The sequence below is a fragment of the Adiantum capillus-veneris genome, chromosome 20, assembly GCF_014529385.1.
Source record: "Adiantum capillus-veneris isolate H3 chromosome 20, ASM1452938v2, whole genome shotgun sequence".
NCBI classification, from domain to species: domain Eukaryota; kingdom Viridiplantae; phylum Streptophyta; class Polypodiopsida; order Polypodiales; family Pteridaceae; genus Adiantum; species Adiantum capillus-veneris.
The window spans coordinates 147,989,355-148,010,424 of record NC_140950.1 but is presented as its reverse complement, the minus strand read 5'-3'; positions in this window follow the sequence as shown (position 1 = coordinate 148,010,424).

Here is a 21,070-nt window from a genome sequence, read left to right as displayed (position 1 = left end):
TACCCATTTCCTTAGCATCTATGTACATATCTTTTTCCCTGAAACTAAAGGAGGTTCTCCTTTCAGGGAATTTAACATTGGCAGCCATGCGATCAAACCATGGTGCCCCTAGGATTGCATCCTCATGCTTGAGAGGAGAGATAAAGAAGTCCTCTTTGTCCACGTAGCTTTGGACATGGATCCTCAATTTCCCGATTAAGGGAGTGACTGAAGCTTCTTGCCCCTTGAAAGCGCCGTCTGCGGGTAGGACATCTCCTATCTCATAAGCTTGTATGCCTAGCTTGGTGGCCAACTATGTGGATATGAAATTGTGAGGAGAACCAGGGTCAAAGAGAATAAAAGCATCATGTTCTCTTACCTTTCCCCAAGCATGGCATAGAGGAGATCCTTTGTGGTGAGTTTCCTCCTCTTGGATTTCGACCAAGGTAACTCTAGGAGTCTCATGGCAGCTGTTCTTTTGGGGACAAGTACGGTACGCATGCCCTTGCTTGCCGCACTTGAAACAAGGGTTATCCTTGCGATAACGCTCAAGCTCTTCAGGAGAGAGTTTATTTTTGCCTTTGTAAACTCCGTTCTCTTTAGCTTTGTTGGAATTGCCCTTAGGAGACTTTTGGACATTGTCCTTCCCCGTAGGCTCATTGGAACCCTTGTTTTCCATGGGCTTAAAATTTCTTTTAGCCCCCGTTTGGAATTTGATTCGAGAAGCCACCATAGTATGGTGTATCACGGCCGATATGGTGAGTGGCCAGTTGACATAGTCCGCCATTTCTTCAGTTAAAAGCCCGCAAAAAATTGTTGCTTTTGCTCTCCAGAATCCAACTTCTTGTAGACAGTGGCTTTGAGTGGTAAGTCCCAAAACTTGTCTACATATTTGTGAATGGATTCCTAGGGAGAGAGCTTCAAGCCTCGCCATTCGGTGAGTACTTTGTCTTTGGCATTAGTGGCCAAAAACGGCTTCATAATGGAAGCTCTTAAAGCTTTCCATGTTCGTGGAGCTTCACCCCGTTGGCTCGTAGTCTAGACCACCATTGTCTAGCAGACTTTTTAAAGTGCATAGCTACATGTAGCTTAGAGTACTCTGTGAAGCCCTCATCTCCAAACGTCGCATCGAACTGTTGGATAAAGGCCAAGACTTTGTCTGTAGCAACAAAGGTGCCATCGTAGGTAAGGAAAGAGATGCTCTTCCCTACATCTTTGAGCTTCTTAAGCTTGGATGACCTCTTCCACGCGGCATAGGATTTCCTATGACCTCTTCTTTTTGATGGTTCAAAGGTTTCACCATCACTTTCTTCAGAAGGTGAAGAATTTCATGAAGGTGGAGAAGAGGGTGACCTCTTTCTCGCCTTTTTCTTGCCTTGATCTTCTTTGTCTTCACCATCACTTTCATAAGAGGAAGAGGATGAAGAAGATGGAGAAGAGGGTGTCCTCTTTCACGCCTTTTTCTTCTCTTGCTTTTTGTCATCCCTCTTTGAAGTAGGGTGTGGAGAAATATGTGATGGTCTTCTCCATTTTTGAGGTGATGGAGGGCGTTTAATCCGCCGTCTTTGTGGAGCCATCTCCATCAAGGTGGCAGGAGACTCGCTTCTTTCTTGTTCCTTCGGTGAGGGCTCTTGAATTCTCCTTTGAGAAGGAGATGCGTCATCAAGGAGAAAATTTTTGAGCCCTTCATATGGATCCTCTTCTTCTTCCCGAATTGGAGAGAGGCCTCTTTTGGAAGTCTCACAAGGAGGCTTTCGAGGTGCTCTTTTGTCATGGTGGGGAGCTTGGAGAATCCCATGAGCAGGAAGTTGCCGTTGCACTTCACTTTGGAGGTATGGATTGCCCATGGCTTGTTGAAGCCTAGAACCAAGATAGTTAACAAGCATCGGGGCATCATTAGCAGCTTGCTCATTAGCAAAATCAAAGTTATCAACATTAATTTCACTCTCTTTACTATTGTCATCCATTCTAACAACTTTTAGGTGTAAACGTTTTAGGTGTACTTTGGCACTTCAAGCCCTAGTTGCTACTCCTCTTTACCCCTTTAGAAAAAGCACTCAAGCTACTGTACGTGTGACTCGAATAACATTAATTGCAAGGAATAGAAGAGAGGGTCGTTCAACACCAAAATAGCACCGGCTTGTGTCAAGATTCTAATAGCTCAATAGTAAGCCGTAGGCAAGCCCCGTAGGACTCCACTATTAAGACCATAGCTCTTGACGGTGATGCCCCGTTAACTACACAAAGGCAGGAGCACTGCAAGGCTGAAAAATCAGTATTATACTTATTGACATGCAATTAATAATACCAACCATTTATAGCTAGCTTTAGGACCTCCCTTCTTGAGCAAGGAAAGAGAAACCTTGTGCTCTGATACCAATGTAGCATTTAATGGTCTAGTAACTTGTGTGTAGCGGAAAATAGCATGAACATAGTGAGCATTTCATTAGAATAGATTCCTAATGAGAATAACAAGAGTGCTTGGGTGGAGAGAGCAACAAAAAGTATAACACCTAGTTAGATAACATGAATAATACTTCAAAAGAGAGAGAAATTAGCAATTGACAACAGTTGAGGACCGGATTTGCATGGAGCCGGTCCCCTCTCCAAAAGGCTTTGTATTATGGTTTCTCCCATCAAGAGAGACATTTTACAATACAATTCTTTGTGTTCCTTCAATACTAGCTAGTGCAATGAAGATGGAAACTTCAAGCACTAAGCACAACACTTATCAAGCACAACATCGATTCCCTCACGGTCTCAGACCCAAGACCTCACACACCTTCGAAGATGGTGAGAGCTAGCATGGGTATGAGAGTAGATTGAGAGGAAGAAGGATTAGTCTTACGAGAAAGATGTACACCACCTCACATAATTACTCATATTAGCATAGCTTAGCTTAGTAATTAGCATGGTAGAGGAGATGAGCATGCATTGAATCTTGGCTCTTGGTGGGATTTGCATCACAAAGCCAAGAGTTGTTGGTGTAGGCCTCCCTTCTCACAAGCTTGGAGTAGGTGATAAGCTTTCCATTAAAGCTTGAGAAGGAGAGAGAGAGAGAGAGAGAGAGAGAGAGAGAGAGAGAGAGAGAGAGAGAGAGAGAGAGTCTTCTTGCTTCCATAGATTGTGTGAGTGTGTAAGTCAATAATGCCTTTGACAAATCAGCCCCTCTCTCTCTTGGTCGACGCTCTTGCTATTTGCTCATGCAGACACCCCATTGGACCTCCCTAGGCTCAGCCAATGGAAATTAAGCAGCATAAGTGATAGCCTTCTAACATGTGTCCCCCTTTCCCCTTTTGTGAGATATTTTGCTAATTAATTAATGCAACTAACCCTCATTGGACCCCTTTGTCTCGTGGCCAATAGGAAGCAGGCATGCCATTGGGTTGTTGAATGCTCATTGGGACCCCTAGGGAGACTGTCCAATGGTCTTCTAGAGAGCTTAATTATTATTGATTATTTTATTTAGTGTTTTTAAATTAATCAAACTAGACTTACTCTAGCCTAATTCTCATTGGTCCACCTCCAAGGCCATCCAATAGGATTTGAGTACACCTTGTGGGAATCTGGGCTAGGGAGCTGACATGTGTCCCTCTTTCCCCTTGTGTACAAGGAAGCTTGTGTGTGTGTGTGTGAGTTTCTCTCTCATCCCCTACTTCTTGGGCTCATCCCCTCCTTTGTAGGCCTTGAGAAAGACTTTTGGGACACACACAAAGCATCCAATTTCCCTAGGCTTTTGACCTTAGGACGCATCCTTTGAATTTTGGAACCTTAGCATTTTGGAAGTCTTAATGGGCTGAACCTTAGGGTCTTTTAAGCCCAATGTTGCACATTGCTCTTTTACAGATGCCCCCCCCTTTGGACCCCTGTTTTCCCTCCTTTACATCCCTACTGTGGCCGGTCTGCTAGCTTAACCAATATTCTAGCTTTTTCTCTCCTGGCACTTCCCCATATTAAATGATCAGTTGCACTATACATTGGTGTCTTATCCCACGACTAGCTAGAACTGCATTAAATTCATGAGACATATACTCCCCCCCTCGATCTGAATGAAGGTTTCCCTTAGTATATTTTGAGACATTTTTTGCCATAGCCAGAAACTGTTTGAAGCACATGGACTTCGCTTTAAGCGGACACACCCATGCATGCCTAGAGTAATCATCAATGAAAGTCACAAAGTAAAGGTAATTGCCCAAGGACGGAGTTTGCATGGGACCACAAACATCATTATGCACAAGCTGCAACCTGCATGCGGCCCTAACTCGTGGCCCTAACTCGACCATCCTTTTGCTACATCTTAACCAAAATACAACCTTCACAAACATGTTTGACAGGTGCTTCAAGAGGCGGCAAAGAAGCAACCATATCAATTTTTTCCAAATGCAAAAAACTAGCCAAATTCAGATTCCCAAAACGTTCATGACAAAGTTTTGCATCTGAAATAGCCTTTGAATCCACAACTACGTGTGCAGAATTCTACCCACACTTGTCATAAAAAGTGAGCTTATATAGCCCACAACATAAAATGTCATATGCCACAATTTTATAACCGAAACTAAGATCGTGTATTGTACATTGGTCATCCTCAAATTGGACTACAAGACTAAGTCTAGCAAGTGCAAATACATACAAAATATTTTTCTTGATCCCAGATACATACAATGCATCAACAAGTGTGAAAGAACTGCCATTTGCAGCAGTAAGCACAATCTTTCCAACTCCCTTAACCAGATAAGAGGCATTGTTGGCACAAGTGACTGAATTCCCATTAGGGACATCCTCAAGAGAGGTAAGCAAGTCATAATGAGAGGTGATGTGCTTTGTAGCATCACTATCAAAGTACCACACATGAGCATATGTAACAATTGACTTACATGCATCATGGACAAAAGGATCATAAGTGCACTCTGCACTAAAAGCCCATTCTGCATCAACAGTAGCATCACGAGTGGTCGAATTATTTTTATTCCATCATTATCAGATGACGATTGTGAGTTGTTAATTGTTCTAGGTACGGGATTGTTGCCTACAAGCAGAGAGGTGCTACCAAAGAGGCCTACCATATGGAAGTATGACTTTGATGTGGAGTTCATATTTATTTTTTGATTTCTTTTTTTGTGAATATATGTTGTTATACGGTCGCCTACATCAAGTCGTATGGTCAATTCTGCAAAAAACGGTTTTCTTTTTGCATTTTTTAAGTTGCATGAGTTTCATATGAGTGAAGTTATGAAGCTTATTTTATATAGCTGATCTTGATGCATTGGTAGAAGTCTTACACTTTCTCATGTGTGTCATGCATGCTTTTGATAGTATAGAAAAACAGTTTTGACATAGGAGGAATGTTATGGACTATGCTAATCCAAAGTGATAAGACTATTTTCTATCATGATTATGGTCATTTGCTGCTGATATGCTATGCATAGAACCTACAAGAATGTATACGCATCACTTTCCAGCCTTTTAGGTCAAAATTAGCCTCAAACTACACATTCGCTAAAGCATTCTTTACATCCATTTGTTTCAACACCCATTTTAAAGCTTCAACCACTCCAATAAACATAGAAACAGTGCCCATCTTTGCGATAGAGCTAAATGTCTCCTCATTATCAATCCCATAATTCTCCTTTGCGTAACCTTTGGCTATAAGCATGTCAAGAGATAGAGAAGGAGAGAGCTTGAGCACTTGCAAGCGCACACACACGCACACACAAAGATGGAAGCAAAAGATTGTACTTCTTCTTCACTAACTCAAGATAAAAGGTCTACAAAAACATAAGGGAAAATACAACATAAAAGGGGAACCAGTACAATGGTCTATTGTAGACCGCTAGTGAGTAGATAACTGTGCTATCACTTTGATAGGTAGCCCAGCTCGGTGTAGTACATATGTAGTATCACTAGAGAAGATATGCGTATCCACCAAGGCGTTCTAGTGATGATGACTATCGGTAGGCTTACATAGCATAAAGTACCTTTGATTATGTGAGTTCTACCTTTGATTATGCCCAATCTACTTTTGTGTAGCCATAGAGCTACAACTCCACATCAACCCTATAAAAGAGTGCATGATCAAAGGTAGAACTCACATAGCACAAAGTGCACCTCACCGCATCCAAGTTTGGTTTCCTGGGAGATTGCATAAACTAACTCATCAAGCCAGCTGTGTAGCTCAAGTCTGGACATGAGATAGTCAAGTAGATCAAGCTGCCCACAATCTTCTTGCACATGGTAGCATTCTCAAGCACTTGACCTGCATCATTTCCCAGCTTCAAATTCTAATCTAAGGGCATTGCAAGGCATTGCAATTGGCTTTCAATTAGTCATACCATATTTTTTCAACATATCCAAAGCATATTGCCTTTGTGACAACCATACACCCTCTTTTGTGTGAATAACTTCAATGCCCAAGAAATACCGCAAGTCTCCCAAGTATTTCATCTCAAACTCCTGCATAAGTAGAGCATGTACACCCTCTACTTCGGATACATTATCGCCTCCAACAGTCAAATCATCCACATAAATGCATATCACCACAATTCTTGCTTCAATCTTTCTCACATACAATGAGGACATACGATGAATGATCTACATCAGACATTTAAAACTTCAATGAAATGAGGAATGCCACAACCCTCTTATACCAAGCTATAGGTGCTTTCTTCAACCCATACAATGTTTTCTTTAACCTGCGGCGGTCACCTAGCCTTATATTTGCATAACCTTGTGGATGCTCCATATACACAACTTCCTCCAAGTCTCCATTTAGAAATGCATTCTTTACATCCATTTATTTCAATACCCATTTTAATGCGGTAGCCACTGCATTTTCATCAAGTGCATCCATCTCTTCATCCATAGCTTGCCTCCATTTTCATCTTTGATAGCATCGTCAAAACATATGGGTTCTACCTCCTATGTACTCTTCACCATATATGCACAATGACGAGCCACATAACTATCCTAAATCAGTCTCTACATAGTATTTCTTACTCTTTCTGACTCGTCAGGTCTAGGATCACTTCTAGGTGCCTTGTTCCCGGATTGCATCCTTCTTGCACTTTGAGTATTCATAGAGGGTATGCCAAACTCCTCATCTAAACTTTGCTCAAAACCACTTCTATCACCATCATCATAACCAACACCTCAAATTTGGTAACTTAAGGGCATCATCAATTTTTTCCTTCCCTTTCCTTGATACATTTGAAGAGTTAACAAGACTCACTCTTTCAGGTAAGTTGCCACTCCATGGATTTTCACCATGACTTGCACTAGGTGACCCTTGTGGCCCACTCAAAACTTGTGACTGCGCACCTGTATTTTCTAGAGCCACATTTTTTGTAACATTTAATGGCCTAGTAACTTGTGTGTAGTGGAAAATAGCATGAACATAGTGAGCATTTCATTAGAATAGATTCCTAATGAGAATAACAAGAGTGCTTGGGTGGAGAGAGCAACAAAAAGCATAACACCTAGTTAGATAGCATGAACAATACTTCAACAGAGAGATAAATTAAGCAATTGACAGCAGTTGAGGACCGGATTTGCATGGAGCCGGTCCCTCCTCCAAAAGGCTTCGTATTATGGTTTCTCCCATCAAGAGCGACATTTTACAATACAATTCTTTGTGTTCCTCCAATACTAGCTAGTGCAATGAAGATGGAAACTTCATGTACTAGGCAAAACACTTAACAAATACAACATCAATTCCCTCATGGTCTCAGACCCAAGATCTGACACACCTTCAAAGATGGTAAGAGCTAGCGGGGTATGAGAGTAGATAAAGAGGAAGAAGGATTAGTCTTACGAGAAAGATGTACATCTCCTCACATAATCACTCATATTAGCATAGCTTAGCTTAGTAATTAGCATGGTAGAGGGGATGAGCATGCATCGAAGCTTGGCTCTTGGTTGGATTTGCATCACAAAGCCAAGAGTTGTTGGTGTAGGCCTCCCTTCTCACAAGCTTGGAGTAGGTGATAAGCTTTCCATTAAAGCTTGAGAGGAGAGAGAGAGAGAGAGAGAGAGAGAGAGAGAGAGAGTCTTCTTACTCTGCACATGAGCTTGTGTGAGTGTGTGTGTGTGTGTGTATAATTGCCTTTGAAAAATCAGTCCCCCTCTCTCTCTTGGTCAAACCCTTTTGCTATTTGCTCTTGCTAGCACCTCATTGGTCCTCCCTAGGCTTAGCCAATAGGATTTCAAGAGCATAAGTGATAGCCTTCTAACATGTGTCCCCCTTTCCCCTTTTATGAGAGCTTTTGCTAATTAAGTAATGCAACTAAACCATCATTGGACCCCTTTGTCTCGTGGCCAATAGGAAGCAGGCAAGCCATTGGGCTGTTGAATGCTCATTGGACCCCTAGGGAGACTGTCCAATAGTTTCCTAGAGAGATTAATTATTATTGGTTCTTTTATTAAGTGTTACTAAATTAATTAACCTATATTTACTCTAGCCTAGTTCTCATTGGTCCACCTCCATGGCCATCCAATAGGATTTGAGTACACCTTGTGGGCATCTGGCCCAGGAAGCTGACATGTGTCCCTCTTTCCCCTTGTGTACAAAGGAAGCTTGTGAGTGTGTGTGTGTTTCTCTCTCATCCCCTACTTCTTGGGCTCGTCCCCTCCTATGTAGGAGACTTTTGGGACACACACAAAGAATCCAATTTCCTAAGCCTTTGACCATTGGACACAACCTTTGAATTTTGGAACCTTAGCATTTTGGAAGTCTTAATGGGATGAACCTTAAGGTCTTTGGAGCCATTGTTGCACGTAGATCTTTTGTAGATGCCCCCCCCTTTGGATCCCTATTCAGGTTGGTTTGCCAGCTTAACCAATATTCTAGCTTTGTCTCCCTTGGCACTTTCCCATATTAAATGATCAGTTTAACATGAGAAAATCATTTAGGAGAATTAGATATTAGTTATTATGACATTACCTCTCCCTTGAAATCATAGTCGTCCTCGACTATGTGGTAGAGAAGATAAATCATATTCATTAGTCCTTTTCCTAGCGGGTAGAGGATCCCTATGTTACCCTACGACATCGTTCCAAAATGGATGACTAGTCCATTTGGCGCTTCAGAGCCTAAGCTACCGCAAGCATGTCTGCACATTAGTCCTATCAATCTTCCATAGTAGAGTGACAAGCTCTACTTGGTGTTTGAGAGACGTCATCTCCGCAACTTCATCTAAGCATGCATACTACTTCATTTTTGTGCACAATAAAGAAAAAGAGAGTCTTATAAGACAAAACTTTGTTCATTTTTAACATTTATACATTTGCTTACTCTTGGAAAGCATTGTAAACATTGACAAGGTTTAGGTTATCCTTTAATTGTATGCCTTGCATCCATCTAGCATCTTCAAAAGGATAATTTTTAAACTTAATAAGATATTCTCGGATAGTCTTATCGCCTCTTAGTACCTTGTCTTCTTGTCGAAGGATGGACTCGGGTTGCAACACCTTCTCTTGGTCCTCAATCTCCGGTGGGTCTTCAATAGTTGGTTCTTGAGGTGGCTCTCCTTTGTAAGGCTTTAGTAGGCTCACATGAAAAGCATTGTGTATGAGCCAATGGCTGGGCAACTTGAGTTGATAGGCCATCTCATTGATGGCCTAAGAATCTGGAAGGGACCATAGTACCTTTTTGCTAACTTAACATAGTACTTTTGGTGGATGCTTGCCCGTCGTGTGCCTTAATCGAGCCTTGGGTAATTTTAATAAGACCCAATCATTTTCTTTAAAGGCTTGGGCTCTTCTATGCTTGTCAGCAGTAGTCTTTTGCCTTTGCTCTGAGATAGAGATAGCATCCTTAATCTTTTGGAAAGATTCTTGTAGGTCTCGGCTATACTCATTTGCAGCGAAGATCTTCCCGTGTACCTTAAGTAGCAGGGGAGTTTTTTATCTTCCCTCAATTACCTTAAAAGGTGCTTTTCCCGTGGAAGTATGTACAGTGTTATTGTAGGCATACTCCACTAAGGTTAAGTATTTCTCCCATTGGGATCTTTGATCTACTTCCATTACATAGGCTTTTAGTAGATCGAGAATTGTTAGGTTAGCTATTTCACTTTGGCCATCCGTTTGCAGGTGATAGGTCGAAAAGAGAAGTTTAGCCTGGTTCCTAAATTCTTAAAGAGACCCTTCCAAAAATTATTGGTCATTCTAGGATCTCTATCCGACACTATAGACATTGGCAAGCCATGGCACTTGAAGATTTGTGAAATGAAGAGGGTTGCCATTTGATGGGCTTTGATAGCCTTTTTGACAGGTATAAACTGAGCTTGGTTACTAAACCTGTCCACTATCGTCCATATTCCTGTATTCCCATGGATAGATTTAGGCAATCCAAAGATAATATCCATGGATATGCTCTCCCATGGTGAATTAGGGATTGGCAAAGGTTGAAGCAATCCAGGTTGCTTCCCTCTATCAAACTTTGTCTTTTGGCATACCACACATTTAGAAACATACTCTTGTATGTTTGCTTTCATGGTAGGCCAATAGAAATATGTTTCAATCCCCTTTAGGGTAGATTGAATCTCTCTATGCCCTGCATAAGGAGGAGCATGAGATTCATACATTACTTTCTCACATAGTGAGCTAGTAACGTATAGTCTACTGCCATAGAGAAGATACCCATCTTGTAAGTAAATGGTTCCTCTTTCTTCCCTAGTGCAAGGGCTGAAATCACATCTCTAAAATGGGGATCAATAGCATACTCATCTATCATAGAAGATAGATCATTGTGAGTTGATATGGAAACTGCATTCACTCTCGACCGTCTTGAGAGTCCATCGGCTACTTGATTATGCTTGCGAGCAAAGTGAGCAATATGAAAATGAAATTGCGAAAGGAAATTTGCCCACCTCATTTGTTTGTCGGAGTGCTTGGTCTGTGTGATGAAGTACTTAAGACTTTGGTGATCCGTTCGCAGAATGAAAGGAGTCCCCAATAAATAGTGCTTCCATGAGTCTAAGACATGTAGAACTGCGAGGAGTTCCTTTTCATATATGTCTAGAGCTTGCCCAACAGGGTCGAGCCATTGACTTTCATAGCCTATGGCGTACCCTTCTTGGAGCAAAACAGATCCAAGGCAATCACCACAAGCATCGCATTGGACCTCAAATGGCTTGAGAGATCCGGTAGGGTAAGCACAGGTTCAGAGATAAGCTTTTCTTTACGCTTTTCAAAAGCATTTTTCTCCTTGGCAGACCATGTGTACCTAACGTTTTTCTTTGTTAGGTCATGTAATGGTCCTGCTATTAGTGAGAACTTTTCTATGAAGTGTCTATAGTATGCACACATACCTATAAAGCTTCTTAGTTCATGAAGATTCATTGGTTTAGGCGATCCTTTTATTACCTCTAATGTTGATGGATCCATTTGGATGCCATCTTGAAAGATAATGTGACTAAAATAATGAATCTCTTGTAAGAAAAATTCACTTTTCTTTTGATCAACATAAAGTTTATTCTCTCTTAGAACTTGAAATATTACCTGGAGTTGTTGCTTGTGTTCGTCTAATGAATTAGAGTAGATGATGATATTAAGGGAGTGACTAAAGCTTCTTGCCCCTTGAAAGCGCCGTCTGCGGGTAGGACATCTCCCATCTCATAAGCTTGTATGGCTAGCTTGGTGGCCAACTCCGTGGATATGAAATTGTGAGCAGAACCAGGGTCAAAGAAGAACCAGGGTCAAAGAGAATAAAAGCATCACGTTCTCTTACCTTTCCCCAAGCATGGCATAGAGGAGATCCTTTGTGGTGAGTTTCCTCCTCTTGGATTTCGACCAAGGTAGGTCTAGGAGGCTCATGGCAGCTGTTCTTTTGGGGACAAGTGCGGTACGCATGCCCTTGCTCGCCACACTTGAAACAAGGGTTATCCTTGCGATAACGCTCAAGCTCTTCATGAGAGAGTTTATTTTTGCCTTTGTAAACTATGTTCTCTTTAGCTTTGTTGGAATTGCCCTTACAAGATTTTTGGACATTGTCCTGTCCCTTAGGCTCATTGGAACCCTTATTTTCCGTGGGCTTAAAATTTCTTTTAGCGCCCGTTTGGAAATTGATTCGAGAAGCCACCATAGTATGGTGTATAACGGCCGATAATGTGAGTGGCCAATTGACATACTTCGCCATTTCTTCAGTTAAGCCCGCACAAAATTGTTGCTTTTGCTCTCCAAAATCCAACTTCTTGAAGACAGTGGATTTGAGTTGTAATTTCCAAAACTTGTTTACATATTTGTGAATGGATTCGTAGGGAGAGAGCTTCCAGCTTCGCCATTCGGTGAGTACTTTGTCTTTGGCATCGGTGGCCAACTTCTTCATAATGGAAGCTCTTAAAGCTTTCCATGTTCGTGGAGCTTCACCGTTGGCCCGTAGGCTAGACCACCATTGCCTGGCAGACTTTTCAAAGTGCATAGCTACATGGAATAGCTTAGAGGACTTCGTGAAGCCCTCATCTCCAAACGCCGCATCGATCTGTTGGATAAAGGCCAAGATTTTGTCTGTAGCACCAAAGGTGCCATCGTAGGTAAGGAACGAGATGCCTTTGTGGTGAGTTTCCTCCTCTTGGATTTCGACCAACGTAGCTCTAGGACGTTTATGGCGGGTGTTCTTTTGGGGACAAGCACGGTACGCATGCCATTGCTCACCGCACTTCAAACAGCAGTTATCCTTGCGATAACGTTCAAGCTCTTCAGGAGAGAGTTTATTTTTGCCTTTGTAAACTCCCTTCTCTTTAGCTTTGTTTGAATTGCCCTTAGGAGACTTTTGGACATTGTCCTTTCCCTTAGGCTCATTGGAACCCTTGCTTAAAATTTCTTTTAGCGCCCGTTTGGAAATTGATTCGAGAAGCCAACGTAGTATGGTGTATAACCGATGATATGGTGAGTGGCCTTTGCGAGTTGACATACTCTGCCATTTATTCAGTTAAGCCTGCACAAAATTGTTGCTTTTTCTCTCCATAATCCAACTTCTTGAAAACAGTGGCTTTGAGTTGTAATTCCAAAAACTTGTCTACATATTTGCGAATGGATTCGTAGGGAGAGAGCTTCCAGCTTCACCATTCGGTGAGTACTTTGTCTTTGGCATCGATGGCCAAAAACTGCTTCATAATGGAAGCTCTTAAAGCTTTCCATGTTCGTGGAGCTTCACCGTTGGCCCATAGACTAGACCACCATTGCCTGGCAGACTTTTGAAAGTGCATAGCTACATGGCATAGCTTAGAGGACTCTGTGAAGCCCTCATATCCAAACGCCGCATCAAATTGTTGGATAAAGGCCAAGACTTTGTCCGTAGCACCAAAGGTGCCATCGTAGGTAAGGAAAGAGATGCCTTTGTGGTGAGTTTCCTCCCCTTGGATTTTGACCAAGGTAGCTCTAGGAGGTTCATGGTGGGTGTTCTTTTGTTGACAAGTGCGGTTTGCATGCCATTGCTCACTGCACTTGAAACAACAGTTATCCTTGCGATAATGCTCAAGCTCTTTAGGAGAGAGTTTATTTTTGCCTTTGTAAACTCCCGTCTCTTTAGCTTTATTGGAATTGCCCTTAAGAGACTTTTGGACATTGTCCTTTCCCTTAGGCTCATTGGAACCCTTGTTTTCTGGGGCTTTAAAAAAAAAATTAGCGCCTGTTTGGAAATTGATTCGAGAAGCCACCATAGTATAGTGTATAACCACCGATATGGTGCGTGGCCTTTGTGAGTTGACATACTCTGCCATTTCTTCAGATAAGCCTGCACAAAATTGTTGCTTTTGCTCTCCAAAATCAACCTTCTTGAAGAAGTAGCTTTGAGTTGTAAGTCCCAAAACTTGTCTACATATTTGTGAATGGATTCCTAGGGAGAGAGCTTCAAGCTTCACCATTCGGTGAGTACTTTGTCTTTGGCATCAGTGGCCAAAAACGGCTTCATAATGGAAGCTCTTAAAGCTTTCCATGTTTGTGGAGCTTCATCGTTGGCTCGTAGTCTAGAACACCATTGTCTGGTGGACTTTTGAAACTGCATAGCTACATGTAGCTTAGAGGACTCTGTGAAGTCCTCATCTCCAAACGTCGCATCGAACTGTTGGATAAAGGCCAAGACTCTGTCCGTAGCACCAAAGGTGCCATCGTAGGTAAGGAAAAAGATTCTCTTTCCTCCCTCTTTGAGCTTCTTGAGCTTGGATGACCTCTTCCACACGGCATAGGATTTCCTATGACCTCTTCTTTTTGATGGTTCAAAGGTTGCACCATCACTTTCTTCAGAAGGTGAAGAATTTGAGGAAGGTGGAGAAGAGGGTGACCTCTTTCTTGCCTTTTTCTTGCCTTGATCTTCTTTGTCTTCACCATCACTTTCATAAGGGGAAGAGGATGAAGAAGATGGAGAAGAGGGTGTCCTCTTTCACGCCTTTTTCTTCTCTTGCTTTTTGTCATCCCTCTTTGAAGTAGGGTGTGGAGAAGTATGCGATGGTCTTCTCCGTTTTGGAGGTGATGGAGAGCGTTTAATCCGCCGTCTTTGTGGAGCCATCTCCTCCGAGGTGGCAGGAGACTCACTTCTTTCTTGTTCCTTCGGTGAGGGCTCTTGAATTCTCCTTTGAGAAGGAGATGCGTCATCAAGGAGAAAATTTTTGAGCCCTTCATATGGATCCTCTTCTTCTTCCCGAATTGGAGAGAGGCCTCTTTTGGAAGTCTCACAAGGAGGCTTTCGAGGTGCTCTCTTGTCATGGTGGGGAGCTTGGAGAATCCCATGAGTAGGAAGCTGCCGTTACACTTCTCTTTGGAGGTATGGATTGCCCATGGCTTGTTGAAGCCTAGAACCAAGATAGTTAACAAGCATCGGGGCATCATTAGCAGCTTGCTCATTAGCAAAATCAAAGTTATCAACATTAATTTCACTCTCTTTACTATTGTCATCCATTCTAACAACTTTTAGGTGTAAACTTTTTCGGTGTACTTTGGCACTTCAAGCCCTAGTTGCTACTCCTCTTTACCCCTTTAGAAAAAGCACTCAAGCTACTGTACTCGTGGCTCGAATACCATTAATTGCAAGGAACAGAAGAGAGGGTCGTTCAACACCAAAATAGCACCAGCTCGTGTCAAGCTTCTAATAGCTCAATAGTGGTTAAGCTGTAGGCAAGCCCCGTAGGACTCCACTATTAAGACCATAGCTCTCGACGGTGATGCCCCGTTAAGTGCACAAAGGCAGGCACACTACAAGGCTGAAAAATCATTATTATACTTATTGACATGCAATTCATAATACCAACCATTTATAACTAACTTGAGGACCTCCCTTCTTGAGAAAGAAAGGAGAAACCTTGTGCTTTGATACCAATGTAACATTTAATGGTCTAGTAGCTTGTGTGTAGCGGAAAATAGCATGAACATAGTGAGCATTTCATTAGAATAGATTCCTAATGAGAGTAACAAGAGTGCTTGGGTGGAGAGAGCAACAAAAAGTATAACACCTAGTTAGATAACATGAACAAAACTTCAAAAGAGAGAGAAATTAAGCAATTGACAACAGTTCAGGACCGGATTTGCATGGAGCCAGTCCCCCCTCCAAAAGGCTTTGTGTTATGGTTTCTCCCATCAAGAGAGAAATTTTACGATACAATTCTTTGTGTTCCTTCAATACTAGCTAGTGCAATGAAGATGGAAACTTCAAGCACTAAGCACAACACTTATCAAACACAACATCAATTCCCTCACGGTCTCAGACCCAAGACCTCACACACCTTCAAAGATGGTGAGAGCTAGCATGGGTATGAGAGTAGATTGAGAGGAAGAAGGATTAGTCTTACGAGAAAGATGTACATCACCTCACATAATTACTCATATTAGCTTAGTAATTAGCATGGTAGAGGAGATGAGCATGCATTGAAGCTTGGCTCTTGGTGGGATTTGCATCACAAAGCCAAGAGTTGTTGGTGTAGGCCTCCCTTCTCACAAGCTTGGAGTAGGTGATAAGCTTTCCATTAAAGCTTGAGAAGGAGAGAGAGAGAGAGAGAGAGAGAGAGAGAGAGAGAGAGAGAGAGAGAGAGAGTCTTCTTGCTTCCATAGATTGTGTGAGTGTGTAAGTCAAAAGCATTGTTCTCCTTGGTAGACCATGTGTATCTAACGTTTTTCTTTGTTAGGTCATGTAATTGTCCTGCTATTAGTGAGAAGGTTTCTATGGAGCGTCTATAGTATGCACACATACCTATAAAGCTTCTTAGTTCATGAAGATTCCTTGGTTTAGGCCATCCTTTTATTACCTCTAACTTTGATGGATCCATTTGGATGCCATCTTGAGAGATAATGTGACCAAAATACTGAATCTCTTGTAAGAGAAATTCACTTTTCTTTCGATTAACATAAAGTTTTTTCTCTCTTAAAACTTGAAATATTACCTACAGGTGTTGCTTGTGTTCGTCCAATGAATTAGAGTAGATAATGATATCATCAAAGAACACTCCAGTAAAGGTTCGGTGAGGCCTGAATAGCTTCTCCATCAAGCGGTTGAATGTGGTTGGTGCATTGGTCAAGCCAAAAGGCATGACAATGTATTTGTAAAGACCAAACATAGTACGAAATGCAGTCTTTACAATCTCTTGATCAACTATCCTTATTTGAAGATAGCCACTTTTTAGGTCAATCCTACTGAAGTAGGTGGACCTTTGTATCTTATGAAGTAGGTCTTGTTCCCGTGGAATGGGAAACCTATTCTTGATAGTGATCCTATTTAGTGCTCTAAAGTCGACACACATACGATATGTGCCGTCTTTCTTTTGCACTAGTAGCACAACAGAACAAAATGGAGATGAGCTAGGCCTAACCATACCCTTCTCAACTAACTCATGCACTTGCCGCATAATCTCCTCTTGTTGAGCTTGAGAAATTCTATAAGGAGGTTTGTTAGGCGGTGAACTTCCCAGAAGAAGTTCAATTGCATGGTCATCATTGCCTCGTTTAAGAGGTAGCTCACAAGGGATGTCGGCAATAAAGCCATCTTGAAACCCCTTGAGAAAATTGGATAACTCTAATTCTTTTGGATTGTGTATATTTTCTTTTGCTAAAACATTAGGTTCATTTTGAGAGTCTTTAACAAAAATCATGTACACGGAAATAGAGCTCTTTATTGACTTATTGAAAGCTTGCGTATGTACAATGGGTATGGTGTTACCCATTTCCTTCGCATCTATGTACATATCTTTTTACCTGAACGTAACGGAGATTCTCTTTTCTGGGAATTTAACATCGGCAGCCTTGCAATCAAACCATGGTGCCCCTAGGATTACATCCTCATGCTTGAGAGGAGAGATAAAGAAGTCCTCTTCGTCCACATAGCTTTGGACATGGAGCCTCAATTTCTCGATTAAGGGAGTGACTGAAGCTTCTTGCCCCTTGAAAGTGTCGTCTGCGGGTAGGACATCTCCCATCTCGTAAGCATGTATTCCCTTTGGTAATGGCATCAATTGTCATGTCCCATTTGCGGCAAGGGTAGCGGGTGAGAGCATATAATGGTGTTTATAAACTTAATGTCCATGGACACCAAGTATGATGTTATGCATGGCACCATAGCTGAGCCTCAAGTCAAATATTTTCAAAAAGTGTATTTAAAGGTAACTACCTTCGTGACTCCACTACTCTCTCTCTCTCTCTCTCTCTCTCTCTCTCTCTCTCTCTCTCTCTCTCTCTCTCTCTCTCTCTCTCTCTCTCTCTCTCTCTCTCTCTCTCTCTCTCTACATGAAAGCTACAGTGCCCATCCCTGTCTCTGCACAAGCAGCATCTATCCCTCTTTGTATGTGTTCTTTCATTTTTGAGTCCGATGTGAAGGTTGCTTATGTGGGATACAATTTTGAGTCAGAAGTTACAATTGTAAAAGGCATATTTAGCCATTACCTATTTCTCATTTGTAAGGTCAAAAGTTTGTTTTGTTCTTATTATCTGTGTGGTTGTCTTGGGAGTTTCATGCAACCTCAAAAGTTATGCCATTTAGCTTTCCTAGATAACTTCTTGTAATCTTGTTCCACGTCAAGCAATGAAGGAGAAGTTTTTCGTGTCTTGTCTCTGTCTACGCAGATGTTCCGCAGTCTGTGTGTAAGAACTAGGGGAAACTAGACAGAAGATCCTCCTCCCAACCTCCCATTATATAGGCGGGCTCCTAGCCCCTTGCCCTAGACGGATCCCCTGTCCACACTGTCTAGCCCGACCCTTCGCCGTAGTCCATGACCATCCTAGTTCTTAAGTTATAGGACCCTTGTCCTGACATTACTCCCCCCTTAAGAACAGTTTTTTTCCTCAAAAAAAAAAGTGGGAAACTTCTTCTTAAGAACACTAATGTTTTCCCAAGTGGCACCTTCTTCAGGTCGGTCTTTCCACTTGATTAAGGCTTGTTGTCGTACGTGATGTCGTGTACGCAACTCATGATAGTCCATAACATGTTCAGTTTCATGCGGTAAGGTAGGAGGTTCAATGTAATCAACCAAAACATGTTGTTCAATGACGTTGTCATCCCCATGTAACCGCTTTCGTGTAGACGGCTTACATGAAACACCGGATGAATGCGAGAATGTGATGGTAGTAATAGTTTGTAGGCACGATCACTGACTCGCTTGAGTATTTTGAAAGGCCCACAATATCGGGGAGATAATTTAGGTGTCCGTCCAATTTCTAGACTTTGTGAATGTTCTGGTACACGTAAAAATACTCCTCCCCTTGTTCGAAGGTAACTTGCCGACGTTTCACATCAACGTATTTCTTATACCGATCCTGTGCTTGCCGGACATTCTGACGAGAAAGTTTCAGCATATCCATGTGGTCTTGGAGAAAATCCTTAACCTGTTGGAGTTTTTCGGTTGCTAACCCCACCGTAACTGGTGACCTAGGTTGAAACCCGTACATGAGCATGAAAGGACTAAAACTTGTTGTGACATGCTTAGAACTATTGTAGGCAAACTCGAGAATAGGTAAGTATTCTTCCCAGTCTGACTGTTTTTTGTTGACGTATGCTCTTAGCATATGCTCTAGCACCTGGTTAACCCATTCCGTTTGACCATCCGTTTCTGGATGATCAGATGTACTGAGGTTTAATTGTGTACCCAATCGTTTAAATACAGCTCCCCAAAAGTGGTTGTTAAACTTGGGATCACGGTCACTAACAATGTTACTTGGCAGCCCATACAATCTGTACAGATTGTCCACAAATAACTTGGCTAGTTCCGGTGTCTTAGCAGCTGATTTGGTCGGAATAAACTTACATAGTTTAGTCAACCTGTCTACGACCACCCATATTGAGTCATGACCTCGTATAGTGGTTGGTAAACCTACAATGAAATCCATAGAGATACTTTCCCATTTTCCATTGGGAATTTCCAAAGGATGTAAGAGTCCTCCTGCTTTCAGGCGCTCTGCTTTGTTAACTTGACATTTTTGGCAATGCAAGACATAAGCTTGAACAAAGTCATGTAGACCTGGCCAGTAAAACTCTCGTCGTACGAGAGAATAAGTTTTTCTAATCCACGGGTGCTCTGCACTTGGACTATCATGACATTCATAAAGAATTTGGCACCGAATGTTTGTGTCCGTCGGTACACAAACTCTCCCCTTGTGGAGTAGGTACCCATTGTCGATGGTAAAATGCTTCCATCGTTGTAGTTCATCACTTGATAAAGGAGAACTAGGTGTGGAGGTTAATTGTACACTACCTGCATTGGAGTGAGAAGGATCCCTATTTTGAACATGGCTCCACACTTTGGAATATGTTTCATCATTCTCATATTTGCCCTTGAGAGAATCTAAAAATTCACTACAAAGTTCTGTGAACAAGAGCGAATTGATCTCTGGCATTCGACTTAGAGTGTCTGCCACTACATTGTATCGGCCTTTGCGATACCTTAATTTGGCGTCATATTCCTAAAGGATCTCGGCCCACCTGGCTTTTCAACCCTTTAAATCTGTTTGTTGTGTAAACCATTTGATGCTTTTATGGTCAAACACAATCTCAAACTGAGCACCATACAGATAGTGCCGCCATGTCTTTAAGGCAGACACTATTGCATATAGTTCGCATTCATAAGCAGAATAGTTCTGCTGAGCTACATCAAGCTTCTTACTTTCAAATGCAATCGGCCGTCCGTCTTGTAACACGATTGCTTCAATAGCACGATCACTGGCATCCGTTTCCAAAACAAATGGTTTCAATGGATCTACAATAGCCAGTATAGGAGCTGTAGCTAATGCGTCTTTGAGTGTTTCGGAACTGTGTTGTTGAGCGGAACCCCACTGAAAAGCTTTACCGTTGCCTTTTAGTTGGTCCGTCATAGGGACAGCAATGTGAGCATAGTTTTTAACGAACCTTGGTAAAAACCGGCAAAGCCTAAAAAGATATGTAATTCTTCTAGATTTTTAGGAGGTGGCCATTTCCGGATGGTATCCACTTTGGATTGATCCATGTATAGGCCATTAGCTGAAATAACATGCCCTAAATAATGAATTTCCTCCTTGATAAAATCACATTTAGATTCCTTGGCATATAACTTGTTTGTGCATAACAACTCAAATACCTGCATGAGGTGTTGTAAGTGTTCTTCTTCAGAAGCATTATAAACTAGAATGTCATCGAGGAACACAATGACAAATTTGCCCAAATATGGCTTCAAGACACTATCCATAAGTGTCATGAATTTTGCGGGCGCATTGGTAAACCCAAAGGGCATCACCAAAAACTCATAATGTCCAAACCGTGTTTGGAATGCAGTCTTAGGTATATCGGCAAGCCGAATACGGACTTGGTGATATCCTGACCGCAAGTCAATTTTCGTAAAAATTCCAGCATGAGTTAGCTTATCAAATAACTCGTATACCCTTGGCAATGGGTATTTGTTCTTAATTGTAACTGCATTTAAGCCTCGGTAGTCTACGCACATGCGCATACTGCCGTCCTTTTTCTTCACTAAAAGGATAGGCGAAGCCCATGGTGAAGAACTGGGTTGTATAAACCCTCTGCTAACGTAGTCAGCAAGCTGACGTTCCACCTCAGCAGCCTCTGAGTGACTCATATGGTAAGGTGGTTTACTAACAGGTTTACAGCCTGCAATCACGTCAATGCCATGTTGTACTGAGCATGTCGGCGGTAAAC